The sequence below is a fragment of the Vanessa cardui genome, chromosome 6, assembly GCF_905220365.1.
Source record: "Vanessa cardui chromosome 6, ilVanCard2.1, whole genome shotgun sequence".
Classification (NCBI taxonomy): domain Eukaryota; kingdom Metazoa; phylum Arthropoda; class Insecta; order Lepidoptera; family Nymphalidae; genus Vanessa; species Vanessa cardui.
The window spans coordinates 3004443-3030136 of record NC_061128.1 but is presented as its reverse complement, the minus strand read 5'-3'; the positions used below and the strand labels follow the sequence as shown (position 1 = coordinate 3030136).

Below are 25694 nucleotides of genomic sequence, written 5' to 3'. Positions count from 1 at the left end.
TCCTCTTCCAACTTCTACCGTGAGCGGATGTTTTGCCGCACAGCAAACAGTGCCGAGATAAAAAGTTGACTTTTTTGTATAAAAATCGTGTTGTGACTTTTTCAAATCCAGTCTGGACTTTGGATTTATATTTCTGTAAGTATTGCTTTGCTGACGTCAATTATATATTTTTTAAATAAAAGGTCAAAGCTCCCGTAAGTTCAGTATCTGTGTGATAGCTTAAAGAAGCCGGGGGCATTTGGTAAATGTTTTGGTTAAACCTAACATTTATTGATTTACAATAGCACTCTATATAAAAAAACATATTAAAAAAACCTTTGTTAATCTGTTATAGAAAATTAGTTTTAACTGTATAATTTTACTTCTTTTTAACTTATTTATAATTTGTATAAAAAGTTTTACATATATTTGGTATAATAATAATAACATATAGGAAAAACGTGACCGTTTTTTTTCATATCCTGCATAATTAAACTGACTTAAATCGCAGTAATTTATATTGTTAGTGTCAAGGTTGAACAGTACTTTTACAAAGCAATACAAAAAATACTATTGTTCTTTTAATATTTATTTATTTTATATTTTTATAATATTATACGAGCTGTTTAAATGTCAAGTTTTTTTTAAGCATTTCCGAGTTATATATACTTAAACATATTGTCTTAAAAAGTTTAAAATATCATGAAAAATTCGATCATTTAAATATTGATAAAATTGTCTCTTTATTTTTTAGTATTTAACTAGCTGTGCCCACGACCTTGTACGCGTTTGAATTTAACAAAAAGTATATTATTGTGGCTTAAGTTACTCCTTGTTATATCAGTTATCTGCCAGTGAAAGTCCCGTCAAAATTGGTCCAGCCGTTCCAGAGATAAGCCGGAACAAAAAGACAGGCAAACAGAAAAATATTGTAAAAATGTTATTTTGGTATATGTACCATGCATATGCTGTTTTAATATTACAAACACTCCAATTTTATTATATGTATAGACGACATTAAAAGACACAATGTTTTTTATTTAATTTTTTTCGTCTGACATAGAAAGGAGTTTCCGTGTCTTAGTAGCCGATTGACCTGCGCGGAATCTTTTTAATTATTTCAGATATATTAAAAAATACCTAGTCGTCCGCTGTGATTGGGAAACAAACATTCGTACACAAAACTATCGCATTTATAATATTAGTAATATATTTTATTATATTACAAAATAATATACAATATAGTATCGAAATGTACACATACATTGCGAAATGTACATACTGATATTACTTCAGTGCGCATGAAAATGATTGTGCTTACTTTTTAATTATATTGCACTTATGTTCAAACACACACACAAAATTCGTATTATATTATTAATAATAATTTATTATATTAATAATAATGAATGTGGGTAAGTAGTCAAGATCAAAAATTCAATATTTAATAACTTCACATTGTCAATAATATAATTAATTGGTAGTTATTTTGCTCTTAGTTGAAAATCGTTCTTTTACAAAAAATGTGTCAACTGCATATATACAATATTATCTCCATATGCTCAATTTTATAAGTTTTAACAGAAATTATTATAAATAAATGACTAAAGATAGAAAACTCATATTATATATATAAATTTCTATTTTAATTCAGTTTGATGAAATATTTTACATCATTTTATTAGTAAAATTGATTGATACATAATTAAACTTCGTAATTACATTTCATGGTCTACATTTAATTATTACTGTCACGCAAAGATACGATAGCAGATGTTCTTTTAATTTATTTATACATTTCATTACGGACTGTAAAATTACTCAATGCTTATAATTAATTACTAAGCGCACCCCAAAAATTCGCCTTGTGTGCTCAGTCCAAACTCTTTTAATATGCAATTCATTAATGTAACTGGTAACATTGATATGTAATGAAATATCCACCCTATTTGATTTGGTGTTCTATGCCCTTGTGCTTAGGTGTCGAGTAAATTGCATTATTTATATTATTAACTTTTACAATCAGTTGATTCGAGTATTATACATAATAAGAGCCATGTGAAAAAGAAATGTTTTTTCTAAGTTAAATTTTGTTTCCGTAGCTTCCGTTTATGTTATACTTACTTATACCGTTTCAGCTCTATAGGTACATGTCGAAACCTTTGAAAATGAGTAATTTAATACTTTTCATAATAAATAAATCCCAATAATAAGATTATAATAAGCGTATAAATAGGGAAGTATTTTTTTAAATAACAAATATAATTTTTACAATACGAATAAAGTGACATAGTCGTTTTTTGTTAATGGTTTTGTATGAACGCTCACTAGCGTTTACTTTAACAACAAACAATTTTAGACTTCTGTGTCGCCCCGGGATTCGTTCCAGGGTAAGTGGGTCAGACAATTTGTCCCGGCCGTAATCTGTCTCACGGGAAATGGCTTAGGCGTAACACAATTATGCCTATGTTTTGTTTATAAATTGCGCTTAAAATGGGACGAAAAACACCGTATGTTTGAGGATTAATAACAAGTATGAAAATGCCAGACAGAGCTGATATGGTTTTTCAAGCGTTATTTTAAACATAAGAGATGCAAAATAAACAGAATGATATTAAATTGTATTGTATTAGTTTTTTTTGTAAAAATAAATAGTTTCGTTCTTTAAAACACACATTATAATTTCATTTATTTACTTGTTAAACGCAATTTTGATAAATACCTATTAAAGCTTACTTATTACTTCTTACATATCACTCAATAAATACCCAACTTTAAAATAGTACCTATTTATAAATTGGTTTGAAATTCGAGTCCTATACAAAAATATTCAGTTATTATGTGATCAAAACGCATGTTATCAAAGGGACAGGTTGTACATGCACCAGTGGGCTACGTAATAAACAATCATCCACGCAAAAGCCACTATGCAAAATGCAAACTAATCAACGTCCTGGTAAACTGCATGCTTTTGTCAACCAATTAGTTCGTTGACACGCCTGACGCCATTGACAAACACGCCGTAATGACAATCAGCACGATAGTGGAATGTTAATTAATTGGATACAATGAACGCCTTGCTTATTGAAACGCTCTTGATTGGGATTAACTGTTTTCTCAGCCTTCTATTTGTCATGGTTGTACTTTGCTTTTGTCGATATGGGAGCACTTAAACATACTCGGATGTTTTACTAACGAATTGTGATTGAATAAAGTTTTATTAAACATTAGCCATTATTTAGCTGTAAATAAAATCAAGTTGAAATAACTTTACATGATTTTTTTACTGTTAACTTACATTATTATATTACGATTTCGATTTTCTTTCCATAACTTTCCGTTTATAAAATAAACAAAATGTTTTTTTATTATTTTTTTTTAATCTTTTTATTTAACCTGGGAGTTTAGTCACAAATTTGACTATGTCACCCCCGTACAGGAAAATTACACGCAAAATTACATTATTTCTTACAATGCTAAACAACTAATATATTAATTATTACATTTAAAAATCATACCTTCCGTTTATGTATACAATTTTAGTAAATTCTTAGCGTCATTTAAACAAAATGTTGTATGCTGGTATTGTTTCAGCGGTCTCGCTAAGCTTTGTGTGCGCCGGATTATCAATAATTTCCTTAAATATTTTTTTTTATATTTTCGAATTGACTCTAAAACGTTGCTCGATTTGATAATTCTCACTCAATAATCAGATAACTTTGCATTAATTTTGTCGGCGATAAGAATAATCTTTTTTATGCATTAGCTCTATCGCTCGTGTCTTGCGAGGGCTTTACAGTTAATGAGGCGGATCATTCCCCGTGCACAGCCTGCCCACACAGGTTGTAAATACTCTGTCTGATAACATCGTTCAGATTTATTCTCGCTCTGACTACCTAGAATATTCTTTATAGGTCCCAAGAAACATTATTGTACGCCGCGAGCGGTTACTGGTCGTTTATGTTTGCTTGTTTTTAATTAATCGAACATTGAATTTTTAATGATTTTTACATGCTCTCAATACATAATAATTTGGTTATTTTCATTACTATAAACTTTTAACAACGTAATCTGACTATTAAAAAACTATATTTAAGTTATTTGAAATTTGTTATTTTTGAAATGTGCCTTATTCAATTGTTTATCATTTGCTCGCAGTCCTGCATGTCTCAGACGACTTTCACGAGACTGACTTTTCGATCAAACCGTTCTTGAGCAGTGTTGTTTGTATGTAATATGTTTATAATCGACGAGGCCTAGCGTAATTAGAAGAGTGGAGACCATTCCTCGAATGCCTATACATATAGGCTATCCCAAAGATCTGCCCCTGATTTAAAAGAGTAATTACAAGTTTAAATCTGTAACAAAATATTTAAACGGATACTAAAAATATAATTGTATTCTAAACGACGCAAGAACACGTTGAAATATCAAGTGAACAATATCTTTGGGATGTCGATCGACTTTTAAGATTTCTAAACAGGTTATTATAACTAATGTTTGCACAACTGCGGTACAAGGTTGTGTTCTTGTTTAGGTCATTGTGTGTCACGAGCTGTTTGTTCGTTATTAGATGACTGTGATTAAGTCTAAAAATAAATACACTAGATCTCTACGTCGTATTATAATCAAATATAATATACTTAATTTACAGTGTTTGTAATTTCTGGGAAACAATATGAGTACATTATTTTTATTTATTCACGTGCATTTTTATTTATAAGTATATGTGAAGGTAATGCCGTTTTAAAGTTTTTTTAGTTTTATTATCGATTCTTATCCCTGGAGACCTTTCGCGAAATGAACGTCCAAGCGGAGTACTGAAAAAAATAATGCAAAGATAAAATAAATCGATAAACTCGTTTATAAATAAAAAACAACTGTACATTGCTCTTACCTGTTGTTTCGATAATAAAATAATAAGTCCATTCTCAAGCATGAACAAACTATTATGTATATTTACGTATATTATGTATATATACGACTAACTAAGTCCGCGTCCGAGTCCTCATGTTTTATTATAAAGTTGTGTGATATCTTCAGCCACTGTCAACTAGAGAGATAAATTGCACATCAGGTTTTGTGTAATCATAATCTTTTAAACACGATTTCATTAAAGTCGGTTCCGTAGTTCAATGCTCGAGCAAAACAACAACTTGTCATATTATAAATAGCAAATGAATTCTATCAATCTTGTTGTTACCTCATCACTTCAACCATTGAAACCGATCATTATTACATTGGAGATAGAGATAGCCCCCGACTCGATATGGTCTAAGAAATAAATGGGATCTGTCGGGAAAAAAATTAGGTCTCCGAAGATACTTCTTAACTTATATTACACGAGGAAGAGTAAGTGAGTCAGTATAATTATTATGGGTACATCAGTTTGTGTAGAACGTACCTAAGTGCAGTTATTGTCGGCTACAAAAATATCTATTTCTTTAAAATATCAAAGACGTTTACATTTTGAAACATTAGCCGTGCTACATAAATACATATTATAAGTATAACTTATGTTCTATATTTATAAACCCCTAGTTCACCATCAGAATACGTTTTCTCTTGTTTATCGTATTGGACTATATGTATGTTTACAAATATTCGAACATCGGTAACAATTCAAAGGACCGTCTTGGATCTTGTATTTTCCCTTTTATTAGTTATTCAACATTTCACTTAAACCTTATATCGTACGAGCGAAAAGCAATAGTAATTTACAGTTCACTGGCTAAAGAGTATGAATTACAAGCACGTACTCATAGTGAGAGCGCAATGGACCGTATCGCCACGCTTTTTATTTTAATCGCCATGCTTCGTTTAATCTCACGATTAATCCTTTTTCAATATGAATATGAAAGAAAAATCAACTATAAAATTTCTTCGAAAACCATCTTATGAGAAAATTTTATAGGTTGAATGTGCAGTCTGCTTGGTCTGAGATTACTTGCTAATGGTGCAAGGCACATAACAATTTAATAAGTGATTTTCTTTGCTCTACGAGACTTTACTAATTAAATCACGTACGGACACGGTTACGATTTGAAAAATAAAGTCAAAAATACAACGATTATGAAGTAGTAGACTTAAGAGAGTTAGCGTAAATTATAAAATTTTTATTTTTATTTTTTTCCCTTCGCTCCAAACTACTAACTCGAACTGTTACACTATTAAGTATAATATAGTCTATAAATGTACTTAGTATGCGATTAATTTGAATTTTGTTTTATTTCACTTAACAAGAACTTAAGCTTGTTTCCTTCTCTTCTTGACTATAATTATAAGTAACGAAAACGTGTTTATTATTTTAAATACTATTTACATACATTATATAAAAGCAAGGATCGAAATATTACCAAGAACCTTACATGATCAGCTTAAAACGCATAAAACGATACAAGATATCGCAGATTCGTATAAGGAAATGTTGCAGAAACGACAACGAAACGGTGCGGAGGATTGCAATCGTGTATGTTATATGCACTATATTGTTGCCCGCAACCTATTGCGGAGAAACCGGTCTCGAGTCTGCCAGTCACCGGGTTATTGTAGCTAACGCGTACGTTTCCGTTAAGAGCTCTCGAAAGTAAGGCAGCGAAAGGGTTGGATACATTGCAATTATGCACTCTTCTTTAAAACCTTCCTTGCTTTTATTATCGCTATAATAACAGTAAACAAGTTAATTAATAATTACGTAGTAACAAAAGCAAATCGGTAATTGCTTTTTACATTGAATGCACTGTGTAAGGCGTAGATAATAAATAATTTATAAAATTAATGTCACTATTAGATAGAGCTGTATAATGTTAAGCTATATATCATATGATATCTAAAAACCTCGTTATTCTAAGTTCAACTAGCGATATCATTGGCTGGTGCAATAAATAGGTTGTACGGTCTTTTTTTTTAAATCAACCGGTTAATCTTCTTTCGTCTCGGCTAGGGAAAATACTTTTTGAGAATAAAAAGCAATTTTAGTATCCATAAAAGCGTCATTCGAAACTATTTTAAGTTTTTACGATATTTCTTGTAGTTTAGAATAAACTCATCCACTTATACTCGAAATAAATATGTTTTACAACCTAAAAAAATAAAAACGTTACCAATTTAAATGGAAAGTGACTAATCAATAAAATCCATACTATTATTATAATTAGTGATATATACTAAAAGCAATGATATTCTAATAAACAGATATGTTATACCCATACTAAACAAAGAAAAAAGTGTGCCGCGCCGGGGACAGTTTACTTTACATTTCGTTACAAGTAAAAAGGATAGCTTGATAAAAACAATAAGTAAAAGGGATAACTAGCTGTTTAATTACGCACAACGTATTACTACATAATTATGATGTATTATAACGTATTACTGGCATAATTAGGAAGAAAACGATTAAAGGCAAACGTCCCAATTAGGACGTTTTCTAATCTTCACTTTTTGCGCTTTAATGACATATCTGTTTACTAGAACATCATTAACTAAAAGTCTATCATCCAATAAGGTACCATGATTAGTTTAGAGTTAAAATCAGTTTCGTGACAACTTTTAGTCGTACAATTTCCCATGCCCTTAAGCGAGTTGTGAAGTTAATGTCTCGACTCGACAATGACTCATTGGTCAACATAGATATTCCATAGATATATTATGTTGCGTGTGACGCATGCGCCGACTTGCACTGTGAATCAGGTCTGAGAATGTTCGTTAATTTTTTATTTGTTTCAAATTATGACAAGCCTTGAGTAAATTATATTATATTTCTTATGGTGTACTTTTATTATTTACGCTTCCAAGCTCGAGAGATCAAAGTTTTTACTTTTTTTCTGTCAATTAAAGAACCTGATTAAAGTTAAGCGATAAATAGTAAAGAGATGAGACTCGCCACACAAAAAGCATGTATAAACTAAAAGATGTATAAATACAGAAAAAAAATTAAATCTGTTCAATTTCATAAATTGATAATTTTGGACCAATAATAAAGTTTTATATTTATGACATAAATTAAATCAAATACATTTGAAGTAAAATTTTAATATATAGTTTTAATTAAATCACCATCGAGTCATTCAGGGTCTTGATTATGTTTCTATGTTTTTTTTTTAAATTAATTATTTTTTTTTATTTTTAAATATAGCAATCTTTTTTTGGAATTAAATTTACATAAGTACTTTGCAAGTTAATTATAATCACATTAAACGTGGTTGGAGCGTCCATCAAATACATATTTTTCCATTTTTGGAATATTAAAAGAAATATAATTATATTTGCTTCATAATTGTCTGTAAAAGGTTGACTGTTGACTGATTGTCACTGTATTATATTGCATCGACGATGGGATCTAATATGAAGCTCCGCATACCGCGAACACGCGACAGCTTACTGACACGGAAGCCCTCATCGCGCACTCGACCTACTTCCCCTTATCATCCCAACAAATTGATCAGAAGAAACGATAATCATGTGGAATGATGAGTACCTAAATAATACTTAATGTTGTCATAAATTTTCGCGATTATTTGTGACACTGTAAATTGTCTACCCGTGACCAAGAACGCTGTAAAGTGCTCGAAACGTCGGGATGTTAAAAATAATTAATATACGCGATTCAAATCCGTTATAACTAGTTTTATTTAAATAAATAATACTTCAGAGAGTATACCTATGAATATATCGATAACATAAATGTTACTTTATTATTTTTAGTAAGTTGTATGTACTCGTGAGTTACTTATATATAACTACACATTACGGACACGGACTTAGTGACACGTAAGCAACCCTCGGTCACATGTGACCTGTTTCTGAACAACGCCCAAAGCTTAACAACTTTACATATATGTATTATGCTTGATAATATATATTCGCATTGAATATGCAAGAAGTTTGTTTGTGATGAATCCTGAAAAAGTTGAAAACTCTTAATGGTTTCTTGTTATTTAAGTTTACAAATAACGTCTAATAGGAGGATGTATTCTGAGAAATGATTTACTTTATTCGTATTTTGCTTTAAAGACATATACGTTTATGACATTCACTATTATCTGCTTAAAATATATTCGTGAATTTATTAACTATTATAAAATAATTCTGACGAAACTTCACAGCTCGAAGTAAAAAACTAGAGCATAATATTTTACATTATACCTATATGACTCTAATAAACTTATGCAAAGTTTAATCACCCTTATAATGTTATAGGTATATTTGTAGAAATTAAATATTGCAATGATTACTCATACTTTATCTATATTTCCGAAACTAGAATAATAAAACGTATTAAAATGTCGACAAATCAACGAATTAGTCGACGATCAAATGGTAACGTTTATTAGACTATGTCCAAATGATGGAACGGTAACAGTAAGGTCATGGGTCAAATTGTAGTCTATTCAAAGCTAGGTGTAATTATATGATTTCCATTTGAACCACGATCAGTGAGTAGGTACTCCGTTAAAACCCAGTCACCTTGTGCAAGTTTTTGTTAGGTAATGATATATTTTCGTAATGTTTTAATGTCCTCACAACCTTTTGTAAGGTCGTAGCTATATTTTTGTTTTCTCCGAAAAAGGTTTCAATTGCTTAACGTTAGTTGAGTAAGCCAAAATAACATAGATTCTTTATGTATGTTTAGGTAATAGAGTATAAATATGAAAAGTATTAACTTAGTTTCTTTGGACGGTTCCCTATCAATTGACAGTATAATGAACTTGTTACTTCCGTATATTTTTCCCATAAATATTGTAATTTATACGCCAATGTTAAGTAAATTTTCAGGACCCGGTATCCCTCTTCAATTCTGCATTACCATCGTTTCAGTCTATTTTTATTATTCGTGATGAAAACGGACGGATAAATATTAGTTATACGTTTTAAATAAATTAAGTCAATTTTTATGCATTGAGCTCAAGACTTCAGTTCAAGACAAGCACTTAGTATCAGGCATTTTTGTCTGTTTTTATTTAGTCGGACGTCGTCATAACAATTAGAAATGTTTTTATAGAAAAATATTAAATATATTAAAATCGATCGAATAGTCAATTTTGCAAACTTGTCATGTCAGCTCTACGTGAAGTTACCACAGTAAATCGTAATCAGAATAAGAAATAAATCTCATATCAGTACAATAGCTAACTTCGCGGATTTTACAAAATTGTTGGTTAAATTTTGTTCACGATAATACCTGTAAAAAGAGTGTCGTATAATCAGTTTGAATGCAAAAATCAATTGCGTTATTTCTCAAATTCTATTATTTACGCTCTAATATAATACTTAATACTTTATAATATTAGCTAAAATCCTTAACCTGTGCAAATATTTGCGGTGAATTGAATAGCACATGTCGCCGTCTCGATTTCTTGATCATTCGATATCTTCACGAATATCAAATAGCAAGCCGCTGATATTTGAATTGACTCTAATTACATTTTCTAATTACTTTTTATTTTACTTATATTATTCAAGTATCATAACTTGAAAACAACTTTGCCTTTATTTTACATTGAAGTTGATATCGGTTATTCCTATAAATTATATGTTTAGTATAATATTTCAGTACTAACTAGTGGCACGCCCCGATTTCGCACGGTTGAAAATTAGTTATGAAGAAAATGACGGTATATAAGTATACGTAATTTGTACCCTATAGCGTTTCGAAATAATGTATTTAATGATCAACTTTAAAAAATGATGATTACATCCAGAGATTACCTATACACAAACAAATAAATTTAACCTCTTTTTAATATGAGTATAGAATACGAAGTTGAAAAATAATAAAAAAAAAGTTTGCTCCCTTTGATTAATCGGACGAAAACTGGGGCATTCACAATAGAGGCGGTAGCAAAAAGATGAACACGGAATTACCAATTCTTATTCTTTTGTATAAGGCCTGTATATGACGCGAACATTCTTTTTCAATAATTAACGTATTCTTTACAAGGCGAGACGAAAGTATATTATTTCCATATTATATACATATATCTTTGCAATATTTATCAAGTTATAACTTAAGATTTGTTTGCTAAACTGGTCTCTTCATCAGTCATCACTGATAATGTATTCTTACTTACGCAGATAAAAAAAATGTTCAGTTCATTTCATTATTTTAAAGTGCAATAAATTATAGAAACTTAACATACATTAACTTGAAGAAAGCGCTCCTTGGCGTAAAAATTTTAAAAGTAAAAAAGATAGAGATGGCTGTGGCATAAAGAGAAACCTGAATACTAAAAAAAGGCAATTAATTGAACTTTTTATTGATCTTATTGTTAGTAGATGACAAGTTTGAATATAAATTCCTTTGGCCAGTGTTGCAGAATTGTGTGGATTTCAGTTGGTGTGAACAAAAGACGGCGCAGCAGACCGAGACGTAGACACAGACAGACAGACTGCAATCACTCCGCTTGCTATTTCGAGCGAGGAATTACTATTTTTAATCTGTTTACTGGGATGTGTTTTCATATACTTTCTAGTTAAGACCTAGAACCAACTTTGTATAATTTTGAGTTACTTGACGTCGCTACAAATTTCAACTTTGGTGACGTGGAATACTAAATGTGGGAGACGAATGACAACTATATAACAATCGATCCATTAACCACAATGCGATATTGCCTCCTATACACAAGTACGCAAGATAAGCAAATATTTCATATACTTTTATTTAACTTAGTAGATATAATTTAGTTATACACCCATACCTAATGTATTGCCAAGTAATAGTTGTCACTAATTAACTGAACATCGTCGTATCCGTAGTTGCAGTAGTATCCACTTATATTCCTACCTTGTTTTCTGTATAACATCGACTTCTCAACTTCATTGCCATGAACAATTCCCTAGAAAGAAGTCCCATTTAACTTTTCGCATTCAAGTTTAATTATATTTTATAAGTTCAAGCACTAAGACCATCTAAGTTAGTTTTATTTTGTTTTTAATTATTCTCATGCAGTTCAAAGTAGAACGTGCATTGAAAGTAGGTTGCATGACATTATCTTTAATTAAACATTTCGATCTTCCCCATAGATTTTTTAAAGAATTTTCATTTCGTCTCCATACGTCGATAGTATTAATGTCAGTCGATGATAACGTATATAGTTATTAGATATGGTTCGAATTTGTAAATTAATTTCAACTTATTTCGGTAAGCTTGCTCCATTAATCCTGGTTATTTATAAACAAGAAACTTTTTATCAAAATAATTAAATTACGGATGGTAGAATTCCCCACGAAGCGTAATTCAAAATCATCCCAATAGAAATTGTTTCGAAAGTTTTGACGATGATAGAACGAATTCAAAGCGAACTCAAAAACGATTGGTTGCGGAATATCTACTTATAACAAAATTAAATAGACGATTTTTTTTATCGTAGAAGTGATGCTGCATTATGTTATTGCTGCCTTCAGATTGGGTAAAGCTATTCTTTTTAACGATTGATAAAGAAACTTGAACAATTTGAGCGAATGATAACAGTGAAACAGCAGGTGTAACTTAGTCGCAAATGTTATAATAAAATATTTTGTGTTATAACTTATAAGTGACTAAAGTTTAATAAAAAAATATTTTTAAGTAAATCAGCACAGCAACAGAATAAGCATCCAATTACAATCAGCACTAAAATTATTGTCAGCAAAAGTATCTAGGAAAAACACATTACGACATGATGTCTATATTTTAACCATTGAGGTAATCAAGTCTAATATTTATATCTTTAGTGTAAGGTCGAAAATAGATTACTTAAAGATTATATAAACAAACAATATCAATTACAATGCATATATAGACATATTTTTTTGCTTTTCTTTTGTTTTTTATTCGAAGTCACTTATTTATTATTAACTATTATTATTCATAATAAAGTTAATTTATCTATGAATATTATTGTATTTATAATATACATATATTAGAAACTAGTGCCTTTCGAATAATTTGAGCCTAAGACTGGACGTACTTAAGTAAAAACTCACATTCTTGTATTTTAAGATAAGGTTAATTGGGCACTTTTTTGTCTAATTTCTCTCTAATTTATTTGGTAGCCACCTAACTTGCCTAATTATTTCTTGTTAGATTAGTAAATTGAAAAAAACCTTTATGGTTGGTTTATAGGTGAGCAGCTAGTGGATTTATGGTTGTGAATCTATTGTGATGTTACTTATTATATTAAATCAATTATAGATTTTAAGTATAAGTTAGATTATAAATATTTAACACCAATGAATACTATGTTTCTCAAAAAGATGCTGACAAGTTTGTTTATTTTGAATCGAATTTGAAAAGTTGGCGCTTTGGTTTTAAAATAATAAATTAATTAAAAATGACCTTTATTCTTTGTATTTACTATATTCATTAAATTACATTATAAATATAAATGCTATATGTATACACAAACACATACAGTAAAAACCTCGAATTGTTAAGTCACTGCCACACCATAGAAAACACCGCACAATACAATTACTTTATAAGTGCCGGACCTTGTTGCCTCTTCATCTGTAGCTATTTATAATAAAATAGAAATCTTTCTCGTCTTTACATATAATACGGTTTATTAATATCGTGCGTGACTATACTATCGAAGTAGTGAATAAAAGAATATTTATTATATTACTATAATTGAATATAATTTTATTTCTAAGTACGCGTTGTACGAAAACTTTTGAACGAATTTTAATGGAAATTAAGTGATGACATAATATCAAATTATGGTTTACTTTTACATGACGCTAAAAATCCTGACATAATAATGTACTGTACTAAGCAATGACATTTCATACACACTTAGATTAACTAGTCTCCTACAACTCCTACTCCAAATTTCCGGAAAAAAACTCGGCAAAACAGCACGTCCGAAATATTATGTGATGGTAAGTTATTAGTAACACTTTTATACAGTTGGATAACGTTTTCAATTTAATAAGAAGTGAAAAGTCGTTCATGACGGGAGAAATGAAATACAATCCGACTCAGTTAACCGAGCCACGTTTCATTTTGTCAGAGTCGTGACAAATGCTTCCAAGGCAAAAGGTAATTCCACCATTAGTTAGAATTACTGAAGTCGGATGGTACGCACTCGTACTATAAGAACGTCGTAAAAAGACGAATGTAAAGAAACTTTCTCCTCTTAGAATTTAATACTTTAATCGTTTTCTATTACTGAAATAATAATAGCTTTATCATAATGAAAAACTATTTAAATGAATACTCATGGCGAATGTAACATTTGTAAAAAAGTCTATTTTAGGATACTTATATATTTTTACAAGCGGTCAATCCTTAAAAGCTATTTTAATCTACATTTATACAAGTAAAACCTAATTAAGTTATATGTATGTATGTAATTAAAATAACAAGCATCATTAAGCTAGAGTTTTAATTAAAAATACGCATTTCCTTGATTTTATGATTCATAAAATTAGTAATAACATTTAAATGAACATAAAGTTATAATCTTACTCATACACTACCGAGGCTTATGAATTTTCTGCAAACGAATAGCTTAGACACACGATCCTAGAGTAACTAGGTCTCCCATTCAAGAATACATCCTGAATATTACAGAAGCGAAACCAGGCCAGCTAAAAGTTTCATCTTCTGAATCGTAGCAAAGACCTCTTTTATCGATCTACGTTATTAATGAAAACTACTGAACTTTCCAGAATACTTGAATACTTGTTCGAGCTTAAGAGGAGCAATTATTTCCTTTTAATAAGGAATGTTCAAATATATGTCTACTTTTACTACTATGAAAGAATTTAAAGGATTTTATTAATATTTGATTATATTGTTTTACTTAATCGACATAAATATTTAGTCGTAAATATTTGTTAGATCCAATTTAAAAACATTTAATTACTAAATTCTTTATTATATTTCGTTTTACATTTGCGATTAATTTAATTTAACTGCGAATCGATCTTCTAGCAAAACGTATGCAAAAAACACTTTTAAACGGTAACTTCGTTATTAAGAGATTACTGATTAATTTGTTTAAAATATATTTTAAGTTATAATCCTTTCATAAGAAAAAATAATACTACGATTTTGTAATCATTCGAAATAATGTCCTTTAATTATGCAGATAAATGAATAGCAATAAAAAAGTGATTATGAGACTGACTTCTACTGTTGTCTAGAAGTCAGGCTCCTAATCTCGTTTCATATAAAAAAGCTTTTAGTACGGCTATTACAAACTAGTTCTTACCTACCAGTTTAAGAGTTCATTGCAGTCTTTGACTAAGTGTCCCAAAAAAAAGTTGTAAATTCAGTCGTATTATGATTACATATTTATATTAGCTGTTTTATTATTTCACAGCTATGTATGATTTAGAAATGCACAAACCGTTATGTATTGCCGATACTACAATAAATATATAAAAGAATAGCCACAGAATCAAATATTAAATTTGAGTCCCTCAACTTGTATTAAATATATTACAATGTATCCAGAGTTGTAAATTTGTGTAAAGTACTTAAATAAAACATACATATACATTACTCTAGAACAACTATATTATCACTACAAAGTGTAAAATAAAGTCGCTTTCTCTGTCCCTATATCCCTATGTATGCTTAAATCCTTAAAATTACGCAATGGATTTTGATGCGGTTTTTTTTAAAACACACAATCCTGTAGTAAGCCGGGGCGAGTCGCTAGTTCTGAAGAAAGACGAGATATATTTCACTAAACTATCTTTATTGTTATGCTTAGAATAAAGACAGGCAATATAAATGAATAAAATAAAATGTCGTCAATTGTTTTTATTTAAAAGTTGTCGTTATGCAAAATCACAACATTGTTATTCGTGGATCCGACTATAATCTTCTTAATAGGCTCCAGATAATAAATGGCGCCAATTACTATTCTAGAAGGCTCCTATTATGAATGGAGGCGTCTTCCGTTGACTGGTATCAAAACCATTGTTGCCCATCGGCCTTGGCGCCTTTCACCTCTGTTTGGAAATTGTACACTGAAATTTAAACTACTTCGGTACACGTTTATAGATTACATTGAAATTGATACCGAGATCTGACTGTTTCGTATTCTTATCACTGCGAAAGCGAAATTTTTTATACTTTTTATATTGCCTGTAAAGTTAGTTATACGTTGGCGGAGCGGAGATTTTAATATTGGATTGAACTGTCTACCAGGATGCGTTTCATACTATGTTATGCAATTTTATGACGATTTGAAAGATCTGAAAACAGGACAGTTTTATTAAAAATAAATGCGTTTCTTTGTTTCTTTAGGCCCAATTAGTCGGACAATGTTTAATAAAATATCCTTAAGAAAGTTAATGACTGGTCAAGTGAAACGGCCTCTACGTAAAATAAAATAAACTTTTCATTCAGCTAACCATTACATTATTTGCATATATTTTTACGTTTAGTATTATGACAAATTGGTCGTAAACTAAGTTCCGGTTACTTAGAATTCTACGCAAGACTAGATATTATAGCTTTGTATAGCTACAAGTTCCGTTATATCATAGAGTGCAAAATTATAATTCATATATAAAATAATCTTATTTTTTTACAGACCCCTAATTAAATATGAAGTTAATAAAACTTACGTAACTTGAATTCTGTCTTTAAGGCATAAAACATTAAATAAGTGGAAAGTTTTAGTATTGCACATAAAATGTTCTTTAACATGTTTTAGTACTTAATAAATATAAGTTTGTTGTTAAAACAAACACTGATATATGTGTCTGGGTCATCTTCTTAATTTATATTACAAAAACGCAATTGTATATAAGTCATACATAAATCATAGTCATAACTATGACAAACAAAATGTACAGCTTTACAAAATTTTAATATAATCCTATGTACAGACTAACTAAGACACTGGAACTCTAGAACGTAAAATTCGCGATTGTTACGATTATATTCTTAATATATAATCATATTATACTCTAAAACCTTTTTTTTAAATATGCTACTTGTGGTTTAAGGTATACCTACATTAATTTTGTAGTGCTGTATGGAGAGTGTGAATATTAACTTATCTCTTATCAATCGAGTAGCGAGTGTAATACCGGATGTAAACGCAATACGTGGATTCATCTGGCAATCGGTTCAAATCCGGTAAAGCGCAAGTATTATTTTTGTGTTCATTATTCAACTCATGTGCGATGGTTAATGTGGAGAGAGATGCATGCTTTGGAACTTATTCTTAACCACGCTTCATATTCTTTTCGTTTTGTCATAGGTAGACCAAGCTCTACAAGGGTCACTAACGAGTTGTCACTTTTTATACTTCTGGGTTCATGCAATGTACTTATTAAATTATATTTGTTTATATTTTTTGTCCTTTATATAAATAAGGTATTTAAAGAAACTATATAAAACGTATTATGTCAAACCAAGTATGTTCTAGTAGATATATGTATAGTAAGTATGGACAAGTAATATAGTTTGCAATCGCGATCTCCCTTAATGTTAACTAGGTTGTTTAGGCTATTACTGAATCTCCAAATGTACACAAGATATATATTATATGTTATACTACAATCGGCAGACTCTAGTAAAATACTTCTTTAAGTATTTATGACTATGTTATATGATTTTACTATCTATACTATAAACGCGGAAAATAATGAGTTAAAGTTGTATAAATCTGAACAATAACTACACCTTAAAACTGTCTTAATTAATCATGAATAAAATGATTATTTTATATTTGCGTTTATCAAAAAATTCTATAATTATATACAGTAAAAACATAAATTATATATCTGAAGGATATAATTTCAGCTTCCTTCTAAGATGACACAAGAATTTAATAATATGTAGGTTTATATATGAGATTAAATAGTTTTAATTTACATAAGTTTTACTTAAGTCAACTTAAGTTAACTTGCAGCGTTTCTTTAAATAATATTAGAGAGTAAGAAAAGGATACAACTCGATAAAAAATCGAATTTCGAAAGTCGATATTCATTGTTCAGATACTTATACAATATTTAACATTAAAATATTGTGTTCATCGCATTCATTTAGATAATACTTGTATGTAAGGTATTTTTATAAGTATTTTTCTTTGTATATTCGATAATTGTACAATGAGTATTGTCAATAAATCAGTTATGCAGCTTATACTTATATATATAAGTTTGAATATTGAGTAGATCACTTAAATAACCATCCAGTCTAAGAGGAATTAAATATATCTTTTAAAAATGAAGGTTAGCCCCTGAATTGGCAATGAAACGAAATAAAAAAAATCTTGTTAAGAAATCCTTGCTACGTTTATTGTTCATCGCTGCAGTGAAGGCCATATTATGTCAGCGTCAATCGCCTTTCCAGATCGCCAAACTTGTTTTTTAAAGCAGCTGCCTCGCGAAAACCGGGCAAAGGACTTGTTTCTTGGTACCGTTTCGTTTCGATTTTATTCTTTTTCCAAACAACTCGAACTTTGAACAGTTGCTAATTAATACGTTTAATTAATTATTGTATGCTAACATTTTAGCATCCTTTTAATAAAGCACTTAAGCTAGTATTATTATTAAAGCTACTAAATTATATTTGTAACTAAATTATTTGAATAAATAAATTCACATACGCTTCCTTACTGAAAAACGATGAATCGTATAAATATTTATATAGTTTTTACTTCAATGCTGACTAAAAAATATTACATTCGCGTTTTTGTCACAACTCCGCGCAACATTAATTTTTAATATCAGTTTTTATTTTGTTTTTGCAGTAAACAAATATAGTTTAACAAAACATTTTTATTTATTTATTATTCACAAAGACTGTGTCAGTGTGATTTCCCGTTCATTTTTTAACCTTGGATTATTTTTTTCAGTTAACCACATTGACATACCCAATGGTTCAGTTGTAAAGCTCCTGCTGACTGCGTAAGTATTCTACGATATAATATACATAGTAGGTGAAGCTTATTATTATTATCAGCGCACAGATAAAAATATTATTATATTATATACAACAATAAAAAGGAGTCAGTCTTGAATTTGACACAGACCATCGTTTTCTATTAGGAAATGATTTCTGTTAATTGATTAAAAGTATTTTAAAGGCCTATTTATATAAATCATACATACATATATTTACTTGCATCTGCCCAGGTGTTCTATAATGTAGATTATATAAGGCTTCAGATCCTTATGTCCTGGGTTCAAACCCCGTTTTGTGCCAATAAATAGTTATCAGGTCTGAAGTTGGAAGTACGAACACTATCGTGTGTCTGAAAGCACACAAAGGCGTTGATGCTGTATTATTTCCGGTTTAGTTGACTTTGCCGTCCCATCGGATTATGACTGAGGAAATAGTGAGTGCATTTCTATTTGTGCACACAATACTGGACTCTAATATGTACAATATGTAGGCATAGTTGTCTGGTATCCCTTGAGTTTGGCTGTCGTGGCTAAAATCGGTCAGCATGACACATTGCGAATGGGTAATGTTTATTTCACCTTTTTCTTCCCTTCCCTGGGCACAGTCGTGACTGATATATTATACTAGCGCACATACATATACAATATGTGCAATTATAATACTATTACATAAATTACTCAAAAGCTTTCACAACACAAGCAATTGGCTTTTGTTCTTTAAAATATAACGTGTTTATAAATTACGTCACTATAATATGAAGTACGTTTAAAATATTCGTATTATGCATCATCATGCACACTCACGAAACCATTGTATTATATATTATAAATCTGTGATGTGCGCAAAAGGTTCAAGAAAAAAATTCAAAAAAAAGACTTCAAGTTCGACAGATTGCAATGCATATCTTGGTTCAATACATTACTTAATAGCTGACTTACTACTTAATAACAAATTATTATATAATTGTAGACACGTGGTAGACCTTTCTTAATAATATCTATTAAGATACACGAAACGTATAGTCTTCGTCAGCCACTACGGTAGCGCTGCGTTGTCAATTAGTGACAGAACTTCATATGCTCCCCGAATAGATTTTTAATTCAATATATCAGATAAATATTCAGAGATTTTATATTCCAAAAGAATTGCGTCTAAAAAAAGACATCAGTTTACAAAAATATAGTATGTGATACATTATGAGTAATCGATAACATCGATAACAAGCTCGTATATGCGATCGATATCAGCCGCAGTAATTACTTTAAGATATTTACAACGTCAAATCAATGAGGAGATGATAGCATCTTGGAATATATTGTAGTATCTCGTGGATTTGCATCGTTCTTTAGACAGAAAAAATTAGTTCATGCACTTGCTTTTAAAAATTTAAGGCGCTCGTAAATCTTAATTTACTGAACCAACCGAATTTCATTTTTATTTACTTTATTATATCTTATTTCTATCGACATCACATACCGAAATGTTCGGAAGCTCCCTGGCTGATTGATTTGTGGCCATAACTAGTTTGACCACTTGCTATATTATGTAATAAATATTGTAAATACACCCAATAGGAGTTGATTTTTGATAAAATTCAAATTTGAAACGAATAAAAAAATAATTAAAAGTCATGCATGTCATAGACGATGATTTACTTATAACATTAACTTGTTTGAGATTTCAATAATCTTTTTCGTATTTAAACTTTTTTAAGCAGATATGATACGATAAACTTAAAAAATCTTACTTTTAGTGATTAATTGATTAAAGTGATGGCAATAAATCGTTGTAAATTATTTATCTCCGCTAAATATATAAAAAAAATCTTAGCATTAAGTGAGGTCATTATTATTAGCGGCCATCGACCCTTTTGGATGTTACGTTATAAAAAATGAAAAAACTTTAGCACTGCCTGATTATTTAATTTTTAATTTTATAATAATATGTTCTCGATTTTTATTTAGAAATCATGGTTTAAAGCTGGATCACACATTAAGTACTTTTTTGGATTGAGACTTAGAAAATACTCTGAAGTATAGTTTGAGGTCTATTATTAAGCTTACAAAATTCAAATGCATAGTGTGTACTTAAAGAACCTTCGTCTCTGACTTAACCGCAAGGTTGTTTCTAAGCTCACCTTTCAGACCATCTTCGCGCAGTGCCCTGGTCGAGACAATGAATTTAATTATTCATGTAAATGGAGCAAGGGTACATTCTTATTTAAAACTTGGCCAATTTTATTCGCATAAAATTAAAATATTTCGTGAAAAGTTGCCTCGAAACACTTCAATCGCAGGGTCGAATGTTATTGACTAACAAATTTGCGGTTTTAGTATGAAATTTTATATGAATTCTGCTGTGTTAAAATGTTTATCTTTATATATTGTACGTAATAATAAGGATGTTTCTGGTAAAATTTGACAACTTTGCAACTAAATTGCTCCTGAGAAATGCTATATCCTTATTTAGTTATCTTAACGAGCTCGGATATTATCGGAGCCTCGAGATTCAAATAAAAGTAATGACAAAACTGATACGAGACACGAAACACAAATTCACGCTACCAGATGATCAAAGTAAATTTTCGCTTAAGATTGTATTCGAAAATTTTAAGAATTATGTAGTCAGTAAGACCACTAATCATATATTGTATAGACAGATTAGTCTTTAACGAGTAGTAAGAAGTTCAGACGCAAATAATGTAGAAACATTCGTAAATAATGTAGTATTAATTTATTTATTGCATCGTATATGTTGCCTAGCCTTTTAATTAACAGCCTAGACATTTTACTAAACGGTCCCGTTCTACCCACTATGAATATGAATATATAATATAAATATGATTTGCCAAAACATCTTCCATTCATAAAAAGGGTAATTTACGTGAAACTCCTTAAAATAGATTTAAGTAGAAACAGACGTTGGTTTAAAAAAATATTAAACTGAATTAAAACTTTACAACACACTTTGCTTACATCTATGTCCATTAAAATTGACATGAATGTCACATGAGAACATTCGAAAATTTCAATGCTTGAAAATTACCGATTTCCTTCCTCAAAGGCCGGCAACGCACCTGCAAGCCCCCTGGAGCTGCAGATAACCATGGGCGGTGGTAGTCACTTTCCATCAGGTGAGCCTCCTGCTCGTTTGCCACCTATCGCATAAAAAATTTTTACCGCAAACGGAGCTATATCAACTTCAGATTTTCATTTTCATCATCAGGGAATTTCCATAATGCTTCGGGATCAAAATGTGTGTGACTTGCTTAAGAAAAGACGCAAAGTGTCAAGTGGATCACCTCGTTCAAATAGTTTAATTCATATCGATGTATTTTATCATTGTAAATCAATTTTACATTGTGATTACAAAAGGGGAGGTTCTTGATCTCAACAATTCATACCTAAGTCAAAGAACTCAACAAGATTCCATAAATGGAATAAAGTATTTTGGGTTTGGCTTAAAGTCGGCGTTCCACAATGAAAAGCTTGTGATTTTTTTTTATACATGTACTTTAAATGATCTTAATTTAGATGGTTTTTTTTTTGAGTCTTTTTAGAGTCATAGGTAGGCGGACGATCGGACTTCATCTAGTCGGTTTGATTTTTAATTTTATTTAGCTAGCCAAGTGAAATAGCCACTTGATGGTAAGAAGGTACCACTTTCTATAGACATTAGTAAATAATATTAGTAGTTTATCACATTACCGATGCTCATCTAACCTTGAGAGCTAAGGCGCATCAGATCTTTTGCTATTGTTACACTAGTACACTTCACACTTCAAATCAAAACACAGATTATAATGAGTTCTTTCTACAAAGACGGACTTGCACAACGCCCTACCCTACCAAGTATTCATTTCTCCTATGATAAAGTTATGAGCGAATTTACAAAAGGTAATTAGAATAACACTAAGTATATTTTGTAAATACCTACATCAGATTATAGGCTACAGAAAAATACTCGTATGTTATCTTTAGAAAAAAGGTAATTAACATTGATGCCATTTTTTAGTAATATACTTTTTTAGTAACTATTCAGAATTCGTTTGAAAAATTTTAAACAGTTTTCGTCATCATTATTAAAATCAATTTCTTAATTATATTCTATTCAAATCACGGCCGCCATCCAATTCCAACGGAGGTTAGTAAAATGCGCAGTAAATTATAAAGCGCCTAAATATGTTAACAAAAAAAACCTTGCTGGATTGTATTCACGATTTCAAACGTACTGAATTGGACTGCCTACTGAAAATTTGTTGGTAGTAAGCCCAATTACATTCAAATGACCTAAGCCAGCTGTTAACCAAGGATATCAGGATATGTCAGTCTTATAGCTAACTGCTATACCGACGAAGTAGTCTCGACTAGGATTATATCCTACATGATGTGTGTGATTCCACTAATAAGAGTAACTAATTATATATAACTATAGTTCTCGATAAAAATGACCATCCAACCCTGTTCAGTACAAGGGTTACATTTATTTCATGTTTGCTTAAAGCCATGTTGCAAAATGATAAATCAATAAATCTTGAGAGTATTTGAAGACAGCAATATTTAATTTTAAATCTATCTCACCAATTCAGAACCAAGACTAATCGTTATTTTATTTTTAAATGTACGAGGTTTGCGAATTGCAAACCGGTTGGCATAAGGTCATGATCCGAGTTCGCCAGACAATTAGATTATTCGCTTCCTTTTAATATAAAGCTTTATTTATATGCCTTTGAATATTGGCTAGTTCTGTTTAATTTACAAATAAGGTCATTAGAACTTGTTTATAATGTAATCATTACATTATTTATGTTGATACCAACATTTTATGGTAGCGGATTTCCCTTGCTCTTTTTTATTTGAATAAAATATTATTATTTGTTTAAATTTAACATATTTGGTACTTGACTGGAGTACTTTTACTTATTATAATAAGTGAAATATGATAAAAAAAAATTCTTTGTATAATGAAAAAATACTTCTGTTTATCGAAATTCTTTTGCTCTTAAGTATTATGCTTTAAGAGCCGAGATGGCCCAGTGGTTAGAACTCGTGCATCTTAACCGATGATTTCGGGTTCAAACCCAGGCAAGCACCACTATATATATATGTGTGCTTAATTTGTGTTTATAATTCATCTCGTGCTCGGCGGTGAAGGAAAACATCGTGAAGAAACCTGCTTGTGTCTAATTTCATTGAAATTCTGCCACATGTGCATTCCACCAACCCGCATTGGAACAGCGTGGTGGAATATGTTCCAAGCCCTCTCCTTAATGAGAGAGGAGGCCATTAGCCCAACAGTGGGAAATTTACAGGTTGTTACTTTACTTTTTTTTTATTATGCTTATAAGTATCGGTAATATTTTAAAATTACAAATTAAATTTAATACTTATTTAATGAAACATCGAAATAAATAGAGGAATTTGAGTTGAGTTTTTATATAGTTTTTCTTAGTTTTAATAGAAATAACTAAAATACAACTGTATGTCGAAATATTAAACAAAACTAAAGTAGAACTAAAATAAAATTTTCATAAACATTTCACAGAGCTCAACTGACAAAAAAATTTATGACAATAAATCGCTTGCATTGTCAACAAACGTACAATTAATTCAGGCAACTAGGACATCTCCAAAAGGATTATACAACGAGTTTGTTCTTTTAACCGTTGCCATTCCGTCCCAACTCCCACATATGTCTCTACAACATTTAAATTACACTAGTTAAACGTATTGTACGTACTGTAACTTAAATATTTTGACGCAGTTTTATTCATGGTTGAAATGTTAAATAAATTATGGTTAAAAAAAAACCCGGAGTCCTAATGGCATAATACCATCGACCGATGTATGTTTCGTCTTTGTGAATTAAAAAAAAATACTTGCTTGGACATTGCAATATGGATGCTATTTGTCCGCCATGTTGGTTTTTAAAATAAAGTTTTAAAACTATTTCATTTTCTTCTAAATAAAGCTATAGAATTATTTATTGGTTAACATATACAATTAGAAGCATTATTAACAACTACTTATTATTATTAATTCCTCATTTGTATCGCTGCTCTAATATTTATTTTTATTGTAAGATAGTTTAGTTTATAAAAACTTGTAATCACTAAGCATATGTTTAATGACTACATAAAACCACGAATAGTTTCTTTTGTTATTCCCAGACAGTAGCTTCATTCCATCAGGTTTAAATATAAACACCACATACATTGGCTTACTATTTCTTACTAAGCCGTTTATGTGCATTGCGTTTTATAGGATTTGTACGGATCTAATGTTGACTCAATCACGACATTGGCACGCCTTAACTTCAAATAGCTCAATTCATGCAAAATACATTTGAAACTTTTTAAATGGAAAATTAGCTCTCTTCGCGTTCTTAGAAAGATATCTTATTATTATATTATGCAGTTTTAATAAATGTCGCGTCAAATATCTTTGATATTTAATCGAGGTAACGCATTCAAATAAATGTGAATAAAGAAAATCTTCTTGTGTCCAAATTTTGCTAACATCTTACCTAAATATGCCATAAAAAACAAACTTTTATACATAAGACGAATCGCAAGTCCGATGAATAGTTGTAAAATTTCGTACAAATTAACAGTTACAATAAATAATAAAATTAACGTGATGATTTTTGAAGTAGTCTGTATGTTTTTACCACCGATACATAAATACTTTTAGTTACCCATAATTTGTGAACGAAACTTAAAATTTATTTAAAAAAAAAGTGGAATGTATTACACATATTAGTCCATCAAAATATTTTTTTACTAAAAAGTTTTTTTAAAAAAAGTTATTTAAATTATAATAATAATATTAAAATGTTCTGTAACGCCAATTTA

At 30.0% G+C, this 25694-nt stretch overlaps 1 protein-coding gene across 1 annotated transcript in view; it reads left to right on the top strand.

Annotated features, from left to right (window-relative positions):
• Nucleotides 1-25694, top strand: part of LOC124530312 — a 48769-nt gene continuing 23075 nt past the window's right edge. The window contains exons 1-2 of the mRNA XM_047104425.1: nucleotides 1-135; nucleotides 18792-18843. The gene's annotated coding sequence lies outside the window, so the exon portion shown is untranslated. The remainder of the gene's footprint in view (nucleotides 136-18791; nucleotides 18844-25694) is intronic.